Source organism: Numenius arquata, chromosome Z, assembly GCF_964106895.1.
Source record: "Numenius arquata chromosome Z, bNumArq3.hap1.1, whole genome shotgun sequence".
Classification (NCBI taxonomy): Eukaryota; Metazoa; Chordata; class Aves; order Charadriiformes; family Scolopacidae; genus Numenius; species Numenius arquata.
In genome coordinates, this window is record NC_133616.1 from 75,415,536 (window position 1) to 75,440,139 (window position 24,604).

The window sequence follows — 24,604 nt, forward strand, 5'->3', positions numbered from 1 at the left end:
TCCACAATTTCCCTGGGCAACCTGTTCCAGTGCTTCACCACCCTCACAGTAAAGTATTTCTTTCTGGTATCTAATCTAAATCTCCCCTCTTCCAATTTAAAACCATTACCCCTTGTCCTGTCACTACATCTCCTGACAAAGAGTCCCTCTCCGGCTCTCCTGTAGGCTCCCTTCAGATATTGAAAGGCTGCTATAAGGTCTCCCCGGAGCCTTCTCTTCTCCAGGCCGAACAACCCCAACTCTCTCAGCCTGTCTTCATAGGAGAGGTGCTCCAGCCCTCTGATCATCTTCATGGCCCTCCTCTGAACTCTCTCCAATGGGTCCATGTCCTTCTTATGTTGGGGGCGCCAGAGCTGGATGCAGTACTCCAGGTGGGGTCTCACGAGCGCAGAGTAGAGGGGGAGAATCACCTCCTGTGACCTGCTGGCCACACTTCTCTTGATGCAGCCCAGGATGCAGTTGGCTTTCTGGGCTGCCAGTGCGCACTGCCGGCTCATGTTGAGCTTCTCATCCACCAACACCCCCAAGTCCTTCTCCTCAGGGCTGGTCTCCACCATTCTCTGCCTAACCTGTATTTGTGCCTGGGATTGCCACATCCCAGGTGCAGGACCCTGCACTTGGCTTGGTTGAACTTCATGAGGTTTGCATGGGCCCACCTCTCAAGCCTGTCCAGGTCCCTCTGGATGGCATCCCTTCCCTCCAGCGTGTCGGCCGCACCACACAGCTTGGCGTTGTCGGCAAACTTGCTGAGGGTGAAGTCCCTCCCTAGCTTTGTTGTAGGCCCCCTTCAGGTACTGGAAGGCCACTGTAAGGTTTCTCCAGAGTCTTCTCTTCTCCAGGCTGAACAACCCCATCAGATCAACCACTTTTTAAAAGAAATGCAAGACAATACTAGGATTTTTTAAAGGGGTATCAGAAATCTTAATCTGAACACTCAGGTTAGGCAAGGAGGAATGCCTGCAGTTCAGGACTAAACTTGCTTCAACTCGGCACGTTCTTCTATTTTCACTTTGCAAACTTAGGTATGAAGACTATTTATAATGTTCATACATTTCAAAATCTCTAAATATATTAAACTAATCCCAACTATCAAATGACCATTCTGTCTGTAATTGACTATTACACTGTTCATATGCCTGTATCTTTTCTTACTCTTGCACTGCCTAGGTTAGTAACTCATATATGTCTTCTACTTCTGTGTCCTCCTGTTGGTAATTACCAGCATAATGATATTATTTAATTATTTGTATTGCATTCTTTGTTCTGCTTCATTTCTGGTTTTGTGATGCAGGTATTTCTTCAGTTTCTTGGCATGGATTGTACAGAAATGCTGACTAATGTAGGCATCCTTCTTCCACACGCTTTTGCAGATGAGGGAGCTCATTAAATCATGACACTTACTCATGTCTAAGTTTGTTCATATGCACATATCCTTGCAAGCTACAGGCTTATGATTTCTCATATCATGATAACATGGAAGTCTAATAAATAAACAGCAGTCTGCGCATTCATGCATTTTTCCGTCCCCGTTTGAATTACACACTTCCCACACAAAGGAGAACTGGTTACACAAGCTTAAGAATAAACACTACAAGCATGTGTACATCTTGAAAAATGTCTGATTTTAGTCGGGAAGTCACTTAAAACTTGAATTGGAAAAATCAATACTCAACTGAAGCACTTGTCCTACGTGCAAGGCTTTCAAGACGATCTACAAACCCCTAGCTAGCCCTACTGTTTCCCTAAGGTAGAGATGTTTACCTCTTCTGGACAGCACAATCTTACGTGACCCCACATCCTCATTTATGTCTGGTCTCAGACACTATCTCCTTCAGTTTTCTGTTCTACGTGTTGCAGCTCACTTAGCTTTTGAGACCTACTCTTTACATCTGGCCTGCGAGTAAAGATGGATATTTCTCGTGCTGTGGCTGCTCATCTGGTAACCTCAAAGGTATGAGAGAGCGACCTTCCTGAGCTCTTCCGTGTGAGCAGAAGAAAAGTGCTCTCTGAGATGATGGTGGGATGCTCTCCTGCAAGAGGAAGGGGACGGCTGCATGTTCCCCCTTGTTAAAGGAGGGGCAGCTGGCTGCCAGCAGAGGTTGGGCATTGGCCTTCACCAGTAAGCTTCACCCTGCTCCTAGAGCAAATGAAAAAGACTGCATATTTTCCAGAAGGGACGAACCCAGCATGTGTGACACGAGACTCTTTCACAGACCTCTTGATACGGCAGCTGCTCTGTGCTTGCACATACGATGCAGTGTGACTCTAATGAACATGCAAGATCCATGGCAGAGTGGTCATACAGTCCCCTGGCATCAACTCTATGGCTGGTCTTGTGGTATTTTTCTGTCCTCCTGGTGAAACACCTTAGTCTGTCTCCTGTTTCCCTCATGGAGAAGGTTTGGGCTGTTTCACAGGGGTCCCATTGGACAGTGCATAGTCCACTTCCAAAGGACCACTGGGACCCTGCAAACATGAACAAATGAATAGTTGCCCCATAATCCTCCCCTCTGATTCTCTCCTGGGAATGCAGAGGGGAAATGTGGCACGCAGGCAGCAAAAAAATCCTTTCAGGACGAGTTCATTCTACCTCACTTCTCCAGATAATGCGCTTGGCATCTCTCTTCTTCTTACCCCTTCTACAGCCCTTTGCCTTCTCAGTCTATCTTGATAGGCTCTGGATGCGTCCTGTTATCATGGATGTAAGTTGTGATTAGACTAATAATCTCAACCTCTACTGTTTTATCTCTACAGTTCAGGTGTAATAATTTCTCATTTAAATGAAAATACTTTTTTACTGTCTTTGGAGTTCCCTTAGGAAGGTAACAGGGAAGTTAAGCATGCTAGCGAGGCTGTCAAACAAATGTCCTCTCAACTCAGGAGTGAGCAGCTGACCTGTCATTTGACAGATAGGTGGTCACAGCAGAAGAAAGCTCCATTACTTCCAAAATATTCAAAGATTTTATTTCATTGCTGGGGTTAAGGGTCTAAAAACCAAACCACAGGGGCAAAGATTTTACAGAGACTTTCATCCTACACTTTGAACCAATTAAGCAATGCAAGTTTCATTGCCTTCAGTGGTGGTACTCACATAGCTGAAATTAAGCACATGCTGATGTGTTTTGCTCAATGGAGTCAGAGCACTTATCACCTTGCAGCATTCAGCACTAGATGAAATATGTATTACAGTAGGTATTTCTGAAGTTCAGTACGTGTATTCTTTCCATCTAGTGCATTAATTTATGGAGTAAAACATCAGGTAATATATGAAATAAAAAAAAATAATAAAAAAAAGCTTTCTTGCCTTATGTTACCACAGATGTAAAAGAACAATACTCATTCTCAGCTCAGTTTTAATTAATAGGAATCACATGACAGAGATCAGTAGTATGAGACAACTCTTACATTTATGATGATCTGTTACTTCCACACAGAAGCCATTTAATGTTGTCCAAGCTCAGGGTGGGTTTGCTTGTGTATATCCCCAAAGAAACATTCTCAGTGATTTCTCCAAGAAATTTCACAAGAAACTGGCATAAGGCAAACTGAGTTCACCAGCTGCTAGACTAATACCTCAACCCTTACACTGTTGGTCCTATTTGCTTTGCTCTGTCACTTATCTGCCTCAGCTGACACACTTGTAAAAGCTGTGGTGCCAAATTTGACTAACTTTTGCCAATTTTCTGCCAGCTGAAAAACCTTTAAATCCACATAGCCTAAAAGGCAGAAGAAGCAGCTTTGGAATTTGTTCTGTGAGGGATAAAAGCATTTTTCTTATGAGCTTTAGAGCCCATTTTTTTGCTGCAAAACAAAGGAAAATACAAAAAAGAGGTCAAACGTCAACTCAGACTGCAATGGGAAACTGATAAAAGGAAATAATTCTAACAGCCAAACCTTGCTTCTGACACCAGAAGATATGTGATCTGCTGGTGGCATCTGCTGTTGCATTTTGAAGTTATTTGCGCCAGTGAACAGTGAGTGCAAAAGAGTGCCACCCCTCTTTGAACTCTTTTTGGCTGTAGGAGGTGTAAAGCAATGGAGAATCTCTTGAGTGTTGGCCGAGTCATACACATGCATCTGAAGGGGGGCCCTCTATTCAACTCCCTTGCAAGAGAAGTCCATTAAACACAAAGACACCCTGATGGCACTACCTTGCAAACCATGGACATCTGGGAGACAATTTCTGGGCACATTTGGCTGTACGTGTGTCTGCCTCTTATCTTGTTCCCTGGGCAGCTGCTATGAGCTGCTGCCAGAGATGGGGACCTGGGCAAGGAAGGTCTCTGGGAGAGAGTCACTCTCACTTAATGGGAGTGACTGCTCTTAGACAAAGCAAAGGGAAACTGTCCCTACCTGTGTATGTTTTCTTCCAGCTTTTTCACCTTCAGCTCATCCTCTTCTGACTGCTTCCTTCTGGCCTCTTCCTCTTCTGCGGAGCCAGCAGGAATTCCCTGTAGCAGCCATTTTTCCCGAAGAGCTTTTGACTGTAAGGTAAAAAACCCCAAACCTTAGGAACAGACTGCACAAAAACCATCTGAAGATTGAGAAGGAGCTGGCTCCACTTCTGAATATTAGATTGTCCCCACTGAATTTCTGATTACTGCTTTAGACAGTTGATTTCAGACAATCCATCAGCTGTTTATCCAGGTGTCAGGTCTTCCAGATTTAGGTGTGTCAGTTTTACAGTGTACGCTTTACTTACCATCAATGACTTAATGTGAAGTTATTTTTAGTTCCTAATAAAAATAAGAGTTTAAACCATGGAAATTAGCCAGTCCTGCAAGAAGTGAAATGTTTGAACAAAAGTGTGAATCTCTTGTGAATGATAAGGCATGTCCTCGAAGGATTAAAATCATAAACTTCTGAAAGCTTCAAAAACAAAAGAGCAGCGTGCTCTAAATGTAATGTCTTTCATGGAGAATAAAATCAGCCTGCTGTTAAATTAATAAAAGATGTTATTTTTCACTTATACCACAGATGTGTCTCCATACATTTACAAGCATACAGACAGACAGACAGACAGACACATTCATACAGACGCAGACATCACCTCTTAGCCAGACACAAACCAAAACAAATGAACAAAAGTCTTCCAGAAACCATGGATATCCCAGGGCACAGCAACACTATTGCAGACAGCAGCAATAGCCTACACCCAATAGAATAACTCCTGGAAGTTTTGCTTTGCTTTCTACACCAAAATCCTGGTTACAACCTCAGCAGGCCACTCTCTAATCCAGCTGCAGCTCACCCAGGGGAGGTCACCAGTGGGGATGCACTGATTGCAAGCAATCCTTTAAACAGCACATCAGCCTCTGTGTCTTGTTTGGCCCAAATCCTGCCAGAGGGACGCAGCAGATCAGTTGGCAGACAGGACAAGCAGCCGTCGAAAGGAAGATCAGGAGCCCAAAGCCAGGCAGGACTTTGCCCCTTGGCAAGATGGAAATGGAGCTGGTGGAAAAAACAGTCAGCCAAGGGACCAACCATGCTAGCCCCTTGCATTGGCCAGAAAAGGGGAGCCTTCGTTTTGAATTTCCAAAGCGATCTGCAATGCTAGTTCAAGGACCCAGCTGTGAGAGGGTGTATCCTCTCCAGCAAAGACAAGCTAACAAGCAAATCATCAGTTCAAAAAAATTGAGTTTCAGAGTCGGAGTTCAGAGTTTTCAGATCAGTCTTTTCAATACCATGTTTGTCGCCAGAATGGAACCTGACTTGTGCAAATGATGTATACCGGAAAAACATCCACCACCAAAAGTAGGCTTCAAACCCAGCCCAAAACAGAAAGATTTTTGACATGACAGACAAGGCTTACTTGTTACTTTTTGAGTGTATATATAGACCTAGTATCGATGCACAAACTATTCTTGTCACTCCATGGCCTACTTGACATGAGGCAATTAGATTTTAATAAGGCAGCAGACAGAAAGCAATACAAAACATACAAGCGAATCAGACTGTATAAATGACTCCAGCGTTCACTGACTTTAACTGTGCTGCGCACCAGAGGACTTCAAGGTGGGTTTTAAGTGATTTCTATATGAATTAGGACTCCTGCATGACAGAAAATGTCTCATGCTCTTGTACCATGCAGTCATGTTCAGCAGTCAAACTCCTGATGCTGGACACACACTTTACCCAGCTGAACTCAGCTTTCCCCGTGGCCTCCAAAGCATTAGTTCACAAAACATTAGGGATGGCTATCTCCAGACATGGTTTCTGCAGTTTGCTGCTCCTTTTGCTGCCACTACCATCTACCAGTACCTCCTGGTGCATTTCGTGGGGTGGCAGTGAGATTTCTCTGTGGGACCTTTGCTTTCCTGTTCAACCCAGATGATTACTGCCCAGAAGTTTCATCGGCTTATTCAAGCCCAATGTGCTATAGAAATGTCCCCCCCAGCAGAGGACTCCCAAGTCATCACATGTACCAAGAAAGAAAGCGAGACAGTCAAAGATGGATTTACCTGAGGTGCTAAGTATTTAACAGCCCGTGCTTTGACATTTAAGAGATCTCAGTAGCGCAACTCGCTGGGTACCTGCTGGGCTAGACCCAGCGCAAAGCGGTGTGAAGGCTGTTTGGTCTTTATAAAATTGCTATCTGTTCTTAAAAAAGAAATGTGGGCAGTTGCATGCGGAACTATGTTGCTACATGTGTCATCCTGAGCTGTGTCTCCAATCTGAAATCCTGAGTGATACTCAGCTGGAAAAAAAAAAACCAACCAAAGTTTCTAAACGCCGAACTCTTAAAGATGAAGGCAACCTTCTCCGTTTTAAACCTGTTTTAGATATAGCTCTAGCAGTCCTAATAAAGCCTTTGGCAAAGTGTTCCTTGGACAGCACTGAAGACATTCAGTTAAGAGTCACTCCTCATTTGCTACAGGAGGACAGATAAAATCCAGGCTTTTTTCAATGTGCTTTCACAGAATCTCCATGCTGATGCTCAGACAGGGAGAAGCCAGTCCCTTCAGTACAACTGTTGTACACCAAAACCAAGATATGTTGCGCAGCTTTTGTTTTGGCCTTTGTTTATGTGAAACATTTAAGCTACAAAATCACATGATTGCCTTCTCCCAGAAGCCTCTTCTTTTGACCTATTAATAGCATGAATTTGAAACTGGAAAGCATCAATGGGATTTTTTTAAAAGACATATTTAGAGACAAGAATGCTATGATCTACTAAAAATCCTCCCTCTTGGGTGAAATGTCGGCATATTTTATCTAAAACAGGAAAGCTGGTAGCTTTGATGTTTCTGGCTCTCCTTTTTAAGATGAAAATTAAGGCATTCGTTAAATACTACACTGAGGAACCCAGATGAGAAGACTCTGAGAAAAGGAAACATTTATAAGAAGCAATTCTTAAAATTCAGAGGTTCTATTTGCGAGGCTGTTGAGGTTTTGTGTATTTATACACCCACTGCAGATACAATAGGCAAACAGGCAGGCACACATCAGGGGACCACACAAGCTGTCTCACTGTCCGGGAAACATTTTCTCCCCTGCCAGATGACTGAAATAGTGCTGAGGCAGTGGGTAGGGGTGAAAAAATCTCTCACCTGCTTTGAGCAAACCTTTCCCAGGACATTTTCATCAGAAACCTGGGGGGAAGGCTTTGGCACACATGGTGAGACCAAGGGTGGGTAGGGCGTGATAGGGGAAGAGGTGGTGGAGCTGCATTGGGTGCTTGGACACAGCTCTTGGGTACGAGACACTCCAGGGAGGCCAGCATTGAGGCAGTCCAGCCAGATGCAAACCAGAGCCAGATGTGCCTTGGAAACAAAAGATGTTCGCTGCCATCTGTCCTCCACAGCTACAAAATCCGGGTTATGCTTCTTGAAAAAATTTTGCAAAATCTTATCCCGGGAAGCATAGGGGGTGTTTCTCAAATCTGCTAAAAGGAAAATGCTTGCATGAGCATGGAGCCTAAAAATAGCTAGCTGTACGAGTTTCTCCTGCTTAACAATGTTGTGCATTTGCTTTACTTAAGTCTGTGATTAAAATGGCCACAACCTAGTATTTCAGCATTGCTCCTCCTTCATTGTCTGTTACAAGCTTTAACTCTCTACTCCATCTTGGAGCTTCTTTTGTGCACCAAAGTTGTGCTGTATGATTAGACATTGTCAAAATGATAAAGGGCTCCGAGAGTGGCCAGATATACTATTGTAAAAATGCAGGCATTTGAACAGCTCATTCCAATACTGGAATATGAATATGCTGTACTTTCAGAAGGCACCATTTCACTGCTACTACAACAGCCACTCTATGTACGATTTGGTATAAGAATTCCTTCATTTACTGCAAGAGTACAATTTCTTCAGGGCTAAATCCTTCAGCAGAAATTAGATCATGTCATTAAAAAGGCTCTCTGTTACTGAAGTGGAAAGGGCACTGGGCTTGCGATGCTCTAGGTCACCACCGCTCTCAGGTGATTTGGTTTCTCTGCACACAAGTGAGATTGCAGAGATAACCAGCAGTTCCATGTTTATTTTGTTCAAGTGTAGGAAAACAGAGTGACTTTTCTGCACCACGCAAAAAAAGAAAAAAAAAAAGCAGGTCATAATTCTGTGAAGAGATCACGGTGAGGACAGAAATAAGTGAACAGATGTTGGACAGGAGAGAATGAAATCATGCCAAGTGTTTGAATGTAGTAGACACAGTGATGGCCATAAATGTGGTGCACATCTCCCTTACATGCTATTTATTCCAGTTGCATGCTTCAGGACAGTAAAGCCCATGGGCTTTAAGTTGTTTACATTTAGCACTAGCAAGAAAATAATTATTAGTCCCTCAAATGCACATAGTAAAATTAATGCTGTATTGAAAAAAAAAATCTTTATTTTCAATAATCCATTTTGCTTTAATGTTGCATCGAAAGTTTTAATATTGGGGGACATTTTATTATAGCAAGTAAATCTTTTTAACACCATTTTCATATACCATTATGCCCATTACACACCACCTCTGGACCCCCTGCTTGAGATAAGTGATTAATTCTACCTATCAGCCTTGCTGATTTCAGATCTAATTCCATAAACATTGCTCATAAGGAATAGCACATTTCCAGTCCCACATGAAGTGTGGCAGTCTTAACCTGAGGCCCAGATGCATTTGCCACATTCGCCATTTGTCTCTTTATAACAATATAAAAGCCAGTTCCTGCTGTGCTGCTACCTTTTGAGGTAGTTTTTTCAAGCAGTTTTGGGTTAGTTTTTTTTTTTTTTTTTTTGTATTTACAAGTGGTTAGAGGGGCAATCAGTGCTATCTCTCCTTGAGAGCAGTGCTTGCTAAAGTGGAGCACTCCTTTGGCTGCTGAGTAATTTTCAAGGAAGCTGATAATCCTGAGGAGAAACAAAGGTCAAAAGTTGACCCAAGACAGCCTCCTCCAGTAAAATGTGCCTGCTCTTAAGAAACACTACTGGACGTGGACCATTCAGGGTAATGATGCTCTTCTCTGCAAAATGGGCAGTAATGATCCCTGGTGTAATTCCACTGAAATCAGTAGTGCTACATCAAAGGCACTTTTACTGAAGTCTTTGCCAAATTGAAGTTTTGCCAAAAGTCACTGGGTTTTGAGGTTTTAAAACCAACAGACATTAACTATTTAGAGCTGGAATTATTTATTATTATGAAATTATTTTCTCCCTACATGCATTCAGTATTTTTGGCCTGGAAAAAGGGTGAATGCAGGAGGTTGGTTCTTCATATTCTCAAATCTGTAGATAACCAGCCCATGTCCTACTAAAAGACTGCAATAAACCTCTTCCTTCACCTGGCAGTGTGAGAGTCAGATATTAGCCCTGAACACTCCCGTTAGGATGCTAGCCTATCTGGCTGCATTTCAGATTTGCTCTTTGCATTTCTGAAAGTTTCCTTGGTACAAAAAGGCTGAGTTTTCCAGGCAGATCTGGATCTCTGGAAGCAGCAATGAGGCCAGCTTTGCTGTTCAGCCGGTGGATCAGCAAAATGAAGGAGGGCTTCCTGAAGCATCAGGAAGCCCTGCTCTGTCTGGGTCGATAAAACTGAGTTTCAAGGAGCACAAGTGTAAGAATGACCACCACTGAAATTCCTCTGGCATTCCTCCCTTTTCCTGTCTACCCAGTTCCCTCGGCTGCTCTGAACACTGCATCTCTTGCTTGCCATATATTTAGGCAGCTTCCCCTGCCATCCAGCTGGCCCGAACCCAGCTAGTGCAGGTTACCCAGCAGGTCTGGGTCTGGTGTGCAGTGCAATTGCCAGCATTAGCAAAGAGGTTACTGGGACGTGTATCGAGATGATAGAAGGACTTGTTCCTTTGCCAGCAGGCTTTCCCTTGCCTTCCAAAAATCAGAGAAAAAAAAAAATTGTTTGCATGGCTGTAGTGTGAGCAGCATGTTAATGTTAGATGCCCTTAATCGCTCATGAATAAATATGCAAATGCAAAGAAGGGCTGTAGACATAAGCAGTATGACAGGCAAGTCCATCTCGAAATAAGCAGCTCCTCGAAATGTATTCCTGATTGATGCCGTAGTACTTAATTTTCCAGTAGGTGAACAGAACAGTCCAAATTTTTGCCCAGACTGATGCAGAGTCTTCCTATGTGAGGTTTCGGTGAGAAAGAGTCTGCTTGCAAAACAGAGGAGAGATGTGGTCCTCAGCAAACACAAGAGATTTTACTTTGCTCTGCTGCAAGACGAATGTAGCCTTGTACTGCATGACTGGCCCTGGAACAGAACAAGCAGCATTTTGCAGCTTGCTGATATGATCTGGTTTTGCATAACAGCAAAACTTTCCGTTGCCTTTCCAGGCATCTACAACACTTGTTCTAGCCCAAGGAGGATGTCTGCATGGTACACAGATATGACTCAAACATTGCCCAGATTAGGGAATTAAGTCATGCTGAAAAACTTGCAGCTTGATTGTAGTCTTAACTTCAATCACAATGTCATAGCTAACATAAGTATAATTCAACAAAAAAAAGAGCTTAGCCAGTCCAAGATCCAATAGCATGTTTATAAAGCAGAATAAATACTATCCTGTAGAATTGCAAGTTTCTTGTCATTATTCTTTGTTCAAGAAATGAACAAAACATTCATTAGAAATAACTTAAGGAACTGATGTCTTAATTTTTTTTTTATGAAGCATACATTTAGACCAAGAGTCGCAAACGTCTTCCAGCAGTGAGTTAATGTGTATTCATCACACAGAACATTGAAACACATTAACTAACTTTTTTCAAGCGTATTAAGACCTGCCCACTGTAATTGACAACCTTTTGTGACCAGACATTGAAGACTGATGGCATAACATCTTCCAAAGTTTCTTCTCAACCACACAGGTCACCAGCCACCGTGTCACTTGCCTGATTATTCCCTTTTCATAAAAGCCTTACTGCAGCAGACCTCCGAGCTCAGGATCACTGGTCCCCAGGTCTTGTTTCAGAGCTGCTCAAAAGTTTCCTGGTTCCTCCAAGGCAGTCTTCTCATCGAAGGGACTGGTGTTCTGCCTGTCCCCAAGGTGCCTATCTATCTCCTCTTTCCCCATAGCTCCTGGGGTGACAGAGGTTTACTACAGCACCAGTGAGCCACCGGGCAGGGGTGGAAGGGGGTGCACGTGGAGAGATGAGTAAAAGAATTGTAAATCAGTAAATAAAAATAAATGATGGCCAGTGTTATGATAAGCACCACCTGGAATCATGGCAGCCAAAAGACTTTGCAAGGATAATCTCCTCCCCCTTGTTTGTCTGCTGTCTCTGGTACATTTGACAGCCCTTCAGCTCCCCTGAGTATTTACTCAGTCACTGCTCCTTCTCAAACCATGCATTGGGCACAGCAACAGGGCAGGCAGGAAGGCATCAAACAGTGCAATGTGACTGCAGAAGCAGCTGAGGGAAGCCGGAGATAGATAGCTGGCATGATTTGTGCTCACTTGGGAAGGGCTAGATCTCAGCTGGGTGCCCCCGTGGTAAGGCAAGGGGTTGCAAGAGCACGGCTGCAGCGTAAGCCACATGCAACCAGAGCTGTGGATGCACAGGGAAGGCACATCCATGGCAAGTTACCTGAGGGATAGGTATGATGATAGCTATAGCTCCTTCATGAAGGTCTCATGCTTTGTCTGTTTAAAAACTCTCAGGAACAGAAACTGCAGCTGTACAAATAGAAAGCCAATTAGGAATGCTTTGGGGGGGAAAAGCGCCAATTGTTTTACGTCCTCAGAGTAAGCTTCCCATCCATTAGCAAGATCACCAGTGTAAATATTTTGTGTGTGTTGCTTTTAAATTGCTCAGGTCCCATATTTTATTTAACTTTGTAAACCAAGTAGACAGTTGTTTCTATACAAAGATGAAGAAGATATAAACCCCAAGCTCTTTCAGCTGCAGGGAAGCCCACCACAGCAACAGACGTTGTCAAGACTATGAGAGAAGACACAAAGTTTGTATCTCTCTTGCTTAGATCATTCATCAGCCACAGAGCCCTGGTCTGTGCAGACTTCTTTCACCAAGGGGATCACAGGTACAGCGTGACACAAGGTAAGAGTTTCTAATATTCATTAAAGACTTGAGACGGCATAGAGACAAAACACAACAATAAGATGAAAGGTAACTCAAACACAAGCTCTTCTCTATGTATATTTTCTACACATCCAGGCTACCAGAAAGAACTGCTTGAGGTAACAGGTGAAAATAAAGATGCTGATACCTAGGCTGGAGAGTTGGGGTTTATTTTTCAGTATCTCTTTGGCAGGATGGTAATATTGGTTCTGTCCAGTTATTTGACATTTCCCTTGTGGTGATATTATGCACCATAATGAGAATAAACAATAAACAACTGCCAGTGGCTGCTGCAGGGGCAAGGGGAGGGATGAAGGGACCAGGCTGTCCCAGCAGGGGACACACTAGCAGTGCAGGGACACAACTTGCAAAAGGGGATGCTGCAATGAGGGCACATGTAGTCCTCAGGACAGTGGCCCGACCTGGGAGCAGGTATCCCAGGGGGACCGTGGGACCTCCATCCCGGGCAAGAGTCCAAATGTAATGGGACAAGGATGGGCATGGGAGCAACCTGCTCCTGTTGGCGGGGGCACAAGGAGACCTCTAGGGTCTCCTCACACATAAATTACTTTATGACTCCGTGAGAACGTCTCTTTTTCCCAGGGAATATTGGAGCTGCAGTAAGAAATAGCTTCAAGCTAGCTGAGGTTTCTGGACTTTGTGTGATTGGACTGAAAAAATGAATAAGACCCTCTTTTACAGAAACACACATGGAAAGAGCTTGATCACACTTTTACCTCCTGCAGCCAGAAATTTAGATGTGCTTTGGTTTTCCCTATGAGTACTCACTCCACGTTTTCAAAAGAAGTAAAGCATGGTTTTGAGATAAGAAAAAAAATATTAACTTTTTTGAATAGTTAACAATCTGACATTTTGAAAATTGGCAACCCTCTACCCCCAAAACAAACAGGCTTTTCAAGTTGTCATCATTACTACACAGTCACAGTTGCTTTTACTATTATTTTCTGAAAGAATAATTTCTCTACATTCAGCCGATCCTCGGCTTCAGTTTATCACTCCCTCAAACATACACGAGTCAAAAAACGGAAAAAGAAAAGCTATTTTTTTCAGAGATTGCTTTCTTTTCTGGTCTTGAAAATTCTTGTACTCATTATTTTAAAATATGGATTCATGTCATGTGAATGAATTTTTGAGCATATATCAGGCCATTAGGAGGGGCTGGGGTTGAAGTGAACTATAAACACCCTCGAGCTACTTTGACACAGGCTGGCTGAAACAAAAACTGCCACAGTGGCAGTGACCTGCTCAAAGGACCTTGCTACTGGTAGAAATGTGAGTGCCAATTTTGTTGAGTTTCAAGAAGTCCTGCCTGTATGGGGCCACTTACTCACATAGTCACCCCAGGATAACTCTTCCCCAGTTTGAAGTACAACTCACACAACAATAAGTTTTTCCTGAATAAAAGTATTCTTGCAGAGGCATTAAACCAGAATAATTACAGTATATTCAGCTGTGTGGCAATGACATGTAAGCAGATAAGAAACATGAGTTAAAGGACTAAAGCTTTCATCTCTTTGGGGTAGTCAATTTGTATAGCTGGCCTGAAGAAAGTATTCTATTATGTCTAAAAGATTTTATCTAGGAATAAGTATTTTGTTTTCTGATTACTTGAAAAGAAAACATATACGGATTTTTGAAATCCCTCCTTTCCAAATGCTACTTCCCAGCAAGGAAATCCTAGGGTTTCACAGTCTGTAAGCAATTCAGAAAGAGCAAGTGCCCTAAATCCTTAGGCTGTGCAGTCCTATTCCCTCTCCCACTCCCATTCTGGCCTAACGAATCTGGATGTCTCTTCTGGATCACAGAACACGTTAGCAGAGAGACAGAGAGCCTCTCACTTCTCAGCATAAATCCTGATGGGAGGCGAGCTGCCCAGGGTAAGGTGGGTGTCAGCCCAAAAATGTTAGCGCACGGAATGGGATGAACAGGGGTCCCCTGTGATCTGGAAATGGAAATTTCTCTCCAACTCCATGCCCCAGAACTGTGGTTGGGAAATGCAGATGGCAGGACCTTCCAGTCTCACAGAGGTGTGGTGGGCTCCAGTACATTAAAAACAGAGGGTCAGCCTGGGACTATCATAGCAGTCACCACATACCAGCAAAATTGCTTGACTATTGATAAGAACAGCTTTTGGGGCCATTGCACTGACCCTGTAGAGAATGGAGACTCTCCATGACATCATCAAACGTTTTTGGTGTGCTTGACAGAGTCGCCATTCAGTTTAAGGGTTAATTTACTTGAAAATCATAAAGGAATTCAACATAAAGGAATAACAAGACTCCTTCATTCATAATAGCTATCTCTATTTTTACACATTGTTGCATACATATACATATATATATATATGGAGAGATAGATACATATATCTATTTATATTCTCTGACAGCAGTTATTTTAAGACTAGAATAAATTGAGGATAGCAATATGACTGTGGAACAATAAAATTAAAATTTATTTACAGATAAGATAGTTTCAGTTAAACCATACCTAATAAAATATCTGTAACATAAAAAGTCTTTCGTTTCCTTCAGAGTAAAGATGTAATTGTGTTATAGATTAAGTGTTCATAAACTGCAGTATTTAAGAAGCAGATGTTAACAGAAATAGGTCCCTAATATTTATACCACTCCAGGAATAAAATAACTGTGGTAAATGGATTTATTGTAATAGTTAAAGTAACAGCAGAGAAGTCATTTTTCATTCAATTAGGAGGTTCTGTGTTGTTTATTTTATTACCAGCCGGCATCAAACAGAGCTACAGTAAACAATTATAGAAATTCTGTTGAACTAACTACAGAGGCATCCAGATCTTGGAAGAAATGCTTCTACCCTAGAGTTTACTTGAAATAGTAAACATCTCCATTAAAACGGGCCCGCCCAACTGCTGCAGAGTTGAACAAGTTCTTAAAAGCAGCTGTTGCTTACAGGTTATCTCTCCAGTGCGACTAATCAATCAAAATCAATTATTGTCTTCCTCAAGAAACCACATCATGTTGATGGACACTGAAGACAGTGTGTTTTAATTTGAATTTTGCCTGTTTTTCTGATTTCAAACTACAGAAGCTAGTAACACCTCCCATTTCCACACGTGGCAAGCCCTATTTATAACAGTATGGCCAATGGACTGCTGATGTGTGAAGTTTAAACTCTATCTACTGTTGAAAAACAAACCAAAACACATCTCGTGTTATACGAAAGAAGAAGGATGATTTTGCTATTAAAGATTAAAGAGACCTGTTTTAAGGAGACCTGTTGCAAATTTCCTCTTATCAGAGAAAAACAGCATGTTCAGTCTCAAAAAATGGGGCTTGAAAGCACCTTTATATGTTTACCAACACCAAGGGCCTTTCCAATGCAGCATCAGATTGTAACATAGACAAATACACCTCCTGTGTTCCATGGAGTGCCCCAGCGGCCCTGAAGTACCATGTGCATGCTCTGTACCCACCAACATCTCTACTTTCCAGTGATTCATGGAGAGGTGACATGGCTTTCACTGCCAGCAACAAGGGGATTCATTTTTTAGAGCCTGTGCTACTCCAGACTCTCTCCTCCTCCAGACTTTCAATATCTGGAGGGTCTCACTTGATTAACTCAGAAACTCACACAGACCATTAATAGCTGAGCCATGTTTTTCTCCTTGTCCTCAGCCATAATGCCATTGGCCTCTTTCTCAGGAGCCTTTGCAAGACGTGTTGCCAAAGCCCTGTCCACATTCAGTGCTGACATTTACTAACTCTGGCATTTGCTGGGCTGTTCTGCCTAAAATGATGGGGCAGCGGCCACTGTTCCCTGATTTTCAGCCAGGTATGTAACAAGGGAAAAATGAATGAACTGGTAGTAGAGTTAAATCACTTTGCCAGGGGTCTTATTGGCATCAGCAACTTGAAAACTGTAGGCAATCCAGCATAAACATTTGCAATAAACTATTTCTATTACATATTTTTCCTACATCAATAAAATTGTCTGAAATTAACAGAACCCCTGTAGCTCTCAGAACCTGTATTAGGTAACCAAACATGCTATTTTACACAGTGTATTTTTAAAAGAAAATTACTTTGGTGTTGCACAAAAATGAACTAAACCCACTGAATCCTGGCATGAATGTCTTTGGGTGAACTCAAGCTGTTACACTTGCGGGATCAACCCAGATACTGCAGACACAGGATTAACCCAGATACTATTTTCAAAGGTTTCTCCACAGCAGATTTTAATGAACCCTAATATGAAGTCCTTACACTCTACCCTGACATCAACAACCTCACAGCATTTTGCATAAATGCATGGGCTTCCTAGACAAGCCTGGTCTTTTTGACCTGAATTTATGTCTTGCACAGAATTAGCCGAAACCCACATAATTCAGAAAATGAACCGTATTAAACCCAGCACTTCTGAAGGAAAATGGATCACAGAATCATAGAATCATTTAGGTTGGAAAAGACCTTTAAGATCATCAAGCCCAATCGATAACCTAGCACTGCCACACCCAGCACTAAACCACGTCCCTAAGTGCCACATCTACATGTCTTTTAAATACCTCCAGGGATGGCGACTCAACCGCTTCACTGTGCAGCCTGTTCCAATGTTTGATAACCCTTTCAGTGAAGAAATTTTTCTTAATATCCAATCTAAATCTTCCATGGTGCAACTTTTGAGGCTCTTTCCTCTTGTCCTATCACCTGCTACTTGGGAGAAGAGACTGACCCCCACCTCGCTACAACCTCCCTTTCAGGTAGTTGTAGACAGTGACAAGGTCTCCCCTCAGCCTCATTTTCTCTAGGCTGAACAACCCCAGCTCCCTTAGCCTCTCCTCATAAGACTTGTGCTCTGGACCCTTTACCAGCTTTGTTGCTCTTCTCTGGACATGCTCTAGAATCAAAATGTCTTCCTTGTAGTCTCAATGTCTTCCCCTTCCTGAGGGGCCCAAAACTGAACACAGTACTTGAGGTGGGGTATCACCAGTGCCCAGTATAGGGAGATGATCACTTCCCTAGTCCTGCTGGCCACACTATTTCTGATACAACCCAGAATGCTACTGGCCTTCTTGCCCATCTGGGCACACTGCTGGCTTATATTCAGCCAGCTGTTGACCAATACCCCTAGATCCTTTTCCCCTGGGCAGCTCTCCAGTCACTCTTCCCTAAGCTTGTATTGCTGCATGAGGTCATTGTGACCCAAGTGTAGGACTTGGTACTTGGCCTTGTTGAACCACATACTGTTGGCTTTGGCCCATCAACCCAGCCTGTCCAGATCCCTCTGTAGAGTCTTCCTACCCTCAAGAAGGTCGACACTCCCACCCAACTTGGTGTCGTCTGCAAACTTGCTGAGAGTGCATTTGATCCCCGCATCCAGATCATTGATAAAGTTATTAAAGAGAACTGGCCCCAGCACTGACCCCTGGGGAACACCACCTGTGACCGGCCTCCAATTCACCACCACTCTCTGGGCCCAGCCATCCAACCAGTTTTTAACCCAGTGAAGAGTATGCCCTTCTGAGCCATGAGCAGCCAGTATCTCCAGGAGAATGCTCTGGGAAACATTGTCAAAGGCCTTACTAAAGGCTAGGTAAACAACACCCAAAGCCTTTCCCTCATCCACTCAGTGGGTCATTGTTATAGAAGGAGATTAGGTTAGTCAAGCAGGACCTGCCTTTCACAAACCCATGCTGACTGGACATGGTCATCTGGTTGTCCTGTATGTGCCATGTGGTGGTGCTCAAGATGATCTGCTCCATAACCTTCCCTGGCACCAAGGTCAGACTGACAGGCCTGTCTGTAGGTTCCCCAGATCCTTCTTCCAGACCTTCTTGTACATGGGCATCACATTTGCTAACCTCCAGTCAACTGGTACCTCTCCAGTTAGCCAGGACTGCTGATAAATGATGGAAAGTGGCTTGGTGAGCACATCCACCAGCTCCCTCAGTACCCTTGGGTAGATGCCATCCAGCCACATAGACTTGTGTGTGTCTAAGTAGCAGACAGCTAGCCTTTTCCCCTTGGATTATGGGGGCTTCATTCTGCTCCCTGTCCCTGTCTTCTAGCTCAGGAGGCTGGGTACTCAGGGAACAATTGGTCTTACTACTAAATACTGAGACAAAGAAGGCATTAAGTACCCCAGCCTTTCCCTCATTCTTTGTCACTGCGTTTCCCCCTGCAACCAATAGATGCATTTATTTCAAGCTGTGTGAGCCAAACTGGGCAGCCATATCAGACTGGGGGACAATATTCATAGAAGACTTGGAGCCCCTGGCTTGCAGAGGCTCAGAGGAACCTGGGTGAGGTGAGGGAGAGCCTTAGGGTGGTGGGGAAAGGATACACAGGTCTTCAAACGAACAAAGTGGCCTAGCAGGCCAAATACCATTTCGGTCAGTACCCCACTAAGCAACAAACAACCAGAACACTGAACAAAGCATTAAAAGAAAATGCATATTGTTTGGTCTGTTTCCACAGAGGAAGGGAAATACCCTCATCCAGTGCCTCTATTTTCTAATTTTTGGTTGGTTGGCTGGTTTGTTTGGTTGGTTTTTTTTGGTTTTGTTTTGTTTTTTTTTTTTGAGCCTGGGGAGTGGCTGCCTTCTCTCTGTTTAGGAAGGGCCTAGCAGCAATGAGGATGAACTTTGTAATCCCAGATAGACCTCTGCCATCACCTCATCCAAGTCTCCCAGCAGACAGTTCTTTGGTGTTACAGTGAGGTGGGACAGGCAGCTCCTGGAGCAGCAGCCACTGTGACAATTCCAGCACAAGCACCATACTTCTCCTCTGATAACAAGTAATGCCACTGAATGGAGAGGAATAGAGAGGTAAAGAAGCTCCTATCCTATCTTGATACTCATCCTCACATCCAGGTTTACAGACTCTAAGTCTGGCTGTGCTTTTAGCTGAGAAAGCTGCCATTTTAAATTTCTGTGCCCTGGTCTCCTCTTAGCTTCCTGTGTGATTACTGCTGTTGCTTCAGGCTGTGAGCTAAATAATAAAGGAAAATAGATCATTTTCATGTGTGTCACTCCAGAAATCCGTGCAGCAAGACTGAACCTCCACTAGTGGCAATCAGCATAGCAGGGCTGAACTTGGTGCCAGTTTACACCATCCGAGGGGCTGACCCCACTGCAACACCTTGAAAGATCTTACTTTTCCCTATGGATGATGATAAAATTCAGTTTAGCAACAACTACATCAAAATAAATCAGATGAAGTAGAAAATTGCCAGAATTGCCTTTCCAAAAGGCTCTGCTTAGAGAATTTCATGCAAAAGCATAATTCAGTTAGCTTGGAAATAGTTAACATGATAAAGGAAGTCCTCAGCTTTGCAGCAAAAAGAAAAAAAAGCAGGCATCATGAAGACACTGGAAAGGCATCTTACTGCCCTGCTGCATCAACCTATGGTCGTCAGAAGAAATTCTCCCTTGCCTGTAGTCAATGACAGCCTGAACGATATGGCAACTCCTGTTGCCCCACAGAAATGCAATCACATCATTGACTGATAACACCAAAGACAACGTGCGACATTCACAGATTTATGGTGAACCTTATGGAGCATTTGTGTAGGCTGCAATCAATTACTTGGGTTTAACTGCATTATGCTTACCAGAAAATGAGGAATAACTTACAGAACATGACGGCAGGGGCTTGGACAGGCAGGAGAAGGAACCTGTCTGTAGCATAACTTGAAGTCTGGTCTTCAAGTGCATGCGTGGGCAGAGAAGATATTCTGTGCACCATCTCCCCACGCAGGTGCACTGCTCACACACACACACACTAGTGCACAAGCAACCTAAATATCTTATTTTTAAAAAGACAGCCCAGCTCGTTTGCTGCAAGGACAAACTGTGCAGTCCTGATCATCATTCTCAGATATCGTAATCACTGAAATTCCTCAGGCTCCCCTACTGAACTAATCTAATGAGATTTGACCCACAAATGTGCACTGGTTACAAAAAAGATCACATGTACGTTTTTTGTTCTTCTCTTTGCTATGCACAAATGTAAAGACAAACTCTGCTACCGACAGGGAGGATAAATGATAGAAATAACCAGGATGGCTTTCGAACGGTGCTGTCTGCAGCTGTCATGGAGTCCAAGAGAGACTGGGGCTGATTGGCACCCTATTACATATCAAGGTGCCTCTCCATGTAGACACGCACATATGCATCAACACCCTCCCGGTATGTGCATACGTGCCCTTTTTATTATGCCACATACACCTAATAACTTCATCCTACAATTAAAGCTTTACACATACACATACACGCATGCTAACCAACACCCCCCCCCCCTGCAACACACACACACACACACACAAAACCTAATGACAGGCACCAGAAAAATCCAACGCAGCTCTGCAGGCAGAAAGTGCTCACTGAAGCCATGCAGTGCACACCCAATCCACAGCGATTGGTGTCTTATCATTATGTATAATAAATAACGGTGTTTAATAATAACAGCATCGCCGCACTGCCTGCGCTCACACCCTCCCGACTCCATGCTCCTAAGCTGTTCCTGCAGCATGGTCCTGTGCATGAAACACACGGCATGAAAAGCAGGCAGGACACGATCACTGCAAGAGATAGGCTCCGGCAGCGAAAGCTGCTTCATGTCGGAGTGGGCTCTTCCCAGCTTTCAGACGTGTGATCTGCATGTCTAATAATGAACAGATTTAGTCAATCCATCATTTCTGGCATCAGTCCCTTACCTTGAAATGCTGCAGCTGAAGTATCTGGTCCTCAAGCTGTTGTCTCTTGCCTTCTATTTCTGTCTGCCTTTTCCTTTTCTCCTTGGAAAAATAATTTGAGAAGGGGAGAGAGAGAGAGAGAGAGAGATATCTCGTTAGAGAACGGAGGCTTTACGGGTAGCGGATTCGTAAGAGCATGTAAGCAGTCAAACGCATCTGTACAGATGTCACCAGTCCCATTTCACCTGCTCCTCTGCCTGCTGGTATGCAAACAGCAGCGTCCTGGGAAGACGCCAGCCCCAGACTAGCCGGTCGCTCGCCAGCAGGAGAAATTCTCCTCGCTCGCTCCCGGCTGCCGGAGCAGCAACAGAGTGCACAGTCCCAGAGGAGGGGAGAAAACAGGCATAACAGCTGAGAGGGAAGTTAAAGGGACAAAGATGTGCTTTTGCATTTGAGACGCCGGGCCAAAAACCACGGATTGCGTGGTGCAATGGTGTGACAGTAAGGCGACACGAAAGCAGTGGGTGGCATCACGGAGGAAGGGAGCTGGGTTGCAGACGGCATTTTTCCCCGGTGAGGTTGGTGGTAAGGCTTTCCCCAGGCTCAGTGGGGAGAAGGTGTTTCAGCCAGATTGCATGGGATTTACCCGCAAAACAAATGGGATGGGTAACCACTAGCTGGCTTTGTTTAAAATTCAAGCCACCAGCACACACCAGCAGCTGGCCCTTACCGGCTCCCACGAGCTGGGCTGACCAAGAGGTGCCAAGGACAGCATGGTCATTTCCACAGCTGGGGGTTTTCACAGTCACGTTCGTGAACACAGCCGCTTGTCCGTGCTCAGGCTGCTCCCTTCAGCAGACTCTCTCAGGTGTTTCAAGAGGAGAATGCCCTGCTTTTCACCCCTGCAACACCTTCCTCTTATGAAGGATCAACTGTTTGCCTTTCGTCTGTCTTCTGCACCTTGTGGGGAGCGATTCTCCTCACCCATCCCCAGCCCACATCAGGTTTCCTCTCCTAGAGGTCTTTACTCTTTGTAGATTTTGCAGCCAAGACAGAAATACTAAGTGGTAAGTAGAGGCAGTCAAATAAACATTTTTAAAATGTTTAAATAAACAGTTTTTACCAGAGCATTTTTTATTCCCTACTTGTGAAAACGTGTTTTTGTTTTTTAAATATTTCAGTGGGTGTAAGGTTGGGTTTGAAGACATTTGAGGATTCCATAAGATCCCAAAGCAATTTTTCTGTCTCATCTCTAGGTGCCCTACTGATTCTTTGGGAATTCTGTGCTTTGCAGGGATTTGAAACCTTCATGCCTCGTCCTCAAGGGACATATGATAAGATGCTGCCTATGCAGAAATCAATTGTGTTTATATTGGACCTCAAACTGGGGCATTTTGGGTGAAAGCACTACATTTACAAGGAAAATCAGGAAACTTTAATTTTTTTTCTAAATGGCAGGATCACTCAGAACAGAGCAAAACACGGAGCTAGGTAACTGTCTGGACCACTCCTGATGAAGAGTGAGACATCAGAACAGTGATGGGAGGACTGGAGTAATGAACCCAGAAGAGGCAAAGTAGTCAGATGATGCATATGTCAAGCAGTTCTGTAATACACTGCACACTCCTACATGATGATTGTTTGTGTATATTTACATCTACACACACACACACACTCCCCACTGTATGAAATATGTAAGAAAATTACTGCTGATAACAAATATTCTGCTGAAGTTGTTTCAGAATAGCAAAATTGGGTTTTTGGATGAGTAAAATGTCACAAATGGTGCCTGTCTCCAGCTGAAAACTTGACATCTCACTGCCCTGTGCACGCAGGAGATAGTTTGCATTTGTGTATACACACGCATATAAAATTTATGCATGCACTTTTAAAGATCCTTCCTTATATAAAATTGATAGTCTGTGGATCATCCCTCCTATCACTCCTCCAAACCCCATCCCCCCTTTACATTTTTGAATGGAACAGGATATTGGGTGGCTCACGGGTTTAAAAAACCCAACATTGTTCAGGGATCTCTCTTTTTTCATTTTTTAGGGATCTCATTTTCTTTGTTCTGCGATATTAACAGCATACTTTGGAGACTGAAAAGCAGAATTTGTTCTTTGCTATTTCCTCAAACAGCTGGTCAGCCATGGACCGGAATAAAGTTGTTCTAAAAGCCGTTTCAGTTAATGGCCTAATATTCTCAGCATAAGGATAATTCTGCCCTATTTGAGCCAGGCTGGCCAGATGACAGAATGTTTGGATTTCACATATGTGGGCATTAACACCCCACATCTGACACTTCATAGGCCAGCATAAAGCACCTAAATCTTCACAGTTAGCTGACCTACATTTATATGTGTGTATACACATACATATGTTTTGTTATATATATATGTATTCTACCCTTCACAAAAGCTTTCTCAATAAAACATATGATGGAAATCACCACAGTACCTCCTCTGGCTGGTTGTGTCATGCTGTATAATAGATGTGACAAGACAGCCTTATAAAACATAGATGGAAACTTCTTTTCTTTGTGAGAAAGGGAAAGCACTTAAGAGTATTTTCCCTGTAGGCAGCAACACAGCAGGCACTAAAATACTTGAACTACTTACTAACTAGTGGACTTCTGTGGAGTCAAATTGGAATATTGCTCACGTTTCCATATCACTGGCTTTCAGTCAGCCGGACTGAATCCCTCTACCCTCTGAATTTGTACCGCAGCTATGGCTGAGGAGTATGACAGCAAAAATATTTTTTTTTTCTCTGAAGATTGCGTGAATCACAGCATTGGCAATTAGTTATCAGGATGTTTCACTGTCAGGTCACCAGATCACATTTAATTTCATTTTCTCCCAGTCACTGAAGATTGTGATTATATGTGTTCCTGATTTATATGGGTGTGTTCTGAAAAAATGTGGACTGGTTGACAAAAATCCCACCAAAATCAGCATGTCAAGCAATCATCTACATTCAGTAGATGAAACCCACTTAAGCAGGCTCCTGATCAGTAAAATCCTAAAGCAGGACTTTACTGACAACACTGGGATGTAAAGCACAAGCTTACACCTGAGCATTTATTAAGGCACTTTGCTACATTGAAGCCACTAAATGTTCCTCATTACTCTGTTCATCTACTTATCTTTACCTAAATAAAGATAAAAAAATTGCCTCCAACAAGTCACCCCCAAGAGCACTCCCGATCTCCTCACCCAGGCTAGGATGGAGGGAGCTCAAGCCATAGGGTAAGGCAAGAGCCAGGAGAATGCTTGGGTATATAAAGGATGACGGGATTTTATACAGTTCCTGCACCTTTTGAGGGGGGTAGTGAAAACTGTTGGCTGCGGTGCCAAACACAAACACACCCAGTTCCTAGAAGCTATTCTGTGG

At 43.5% G+C, this 24,604-nt stretch overlaps 1 protein-coding gene across 5 annotated transcripts in view; it reads right to left on the reverse strand.

The window, feature by feature from the left end:
• The window catches only part of PALM2AKAP2 (PALM2 and AKAP2 fusion), a 227,267-nt gene extending 205,963 nt beyond the window's left edge, over positions 1-21,304 (reverse strand). For all 5 annotated transcript variants that reach the window (XM_074166801.1, XM_074166800.1, XM_074166796.1 and 2 more), the window contains exons 1-2: positions 21,230-21,304; positions 4,354-4,484 (exon numbers count right to left, since the gene is read on the reverse strand). The gene's annotated coding sequence lies outside the window, so the exon portion shown is untranslated. The remainder of the gene's footprint in view (positions 1-4,353; positions 4,485-21,229) is intronic.
• Positions 21,305-24,604: the final 3,300 nt, after the last annotated feature.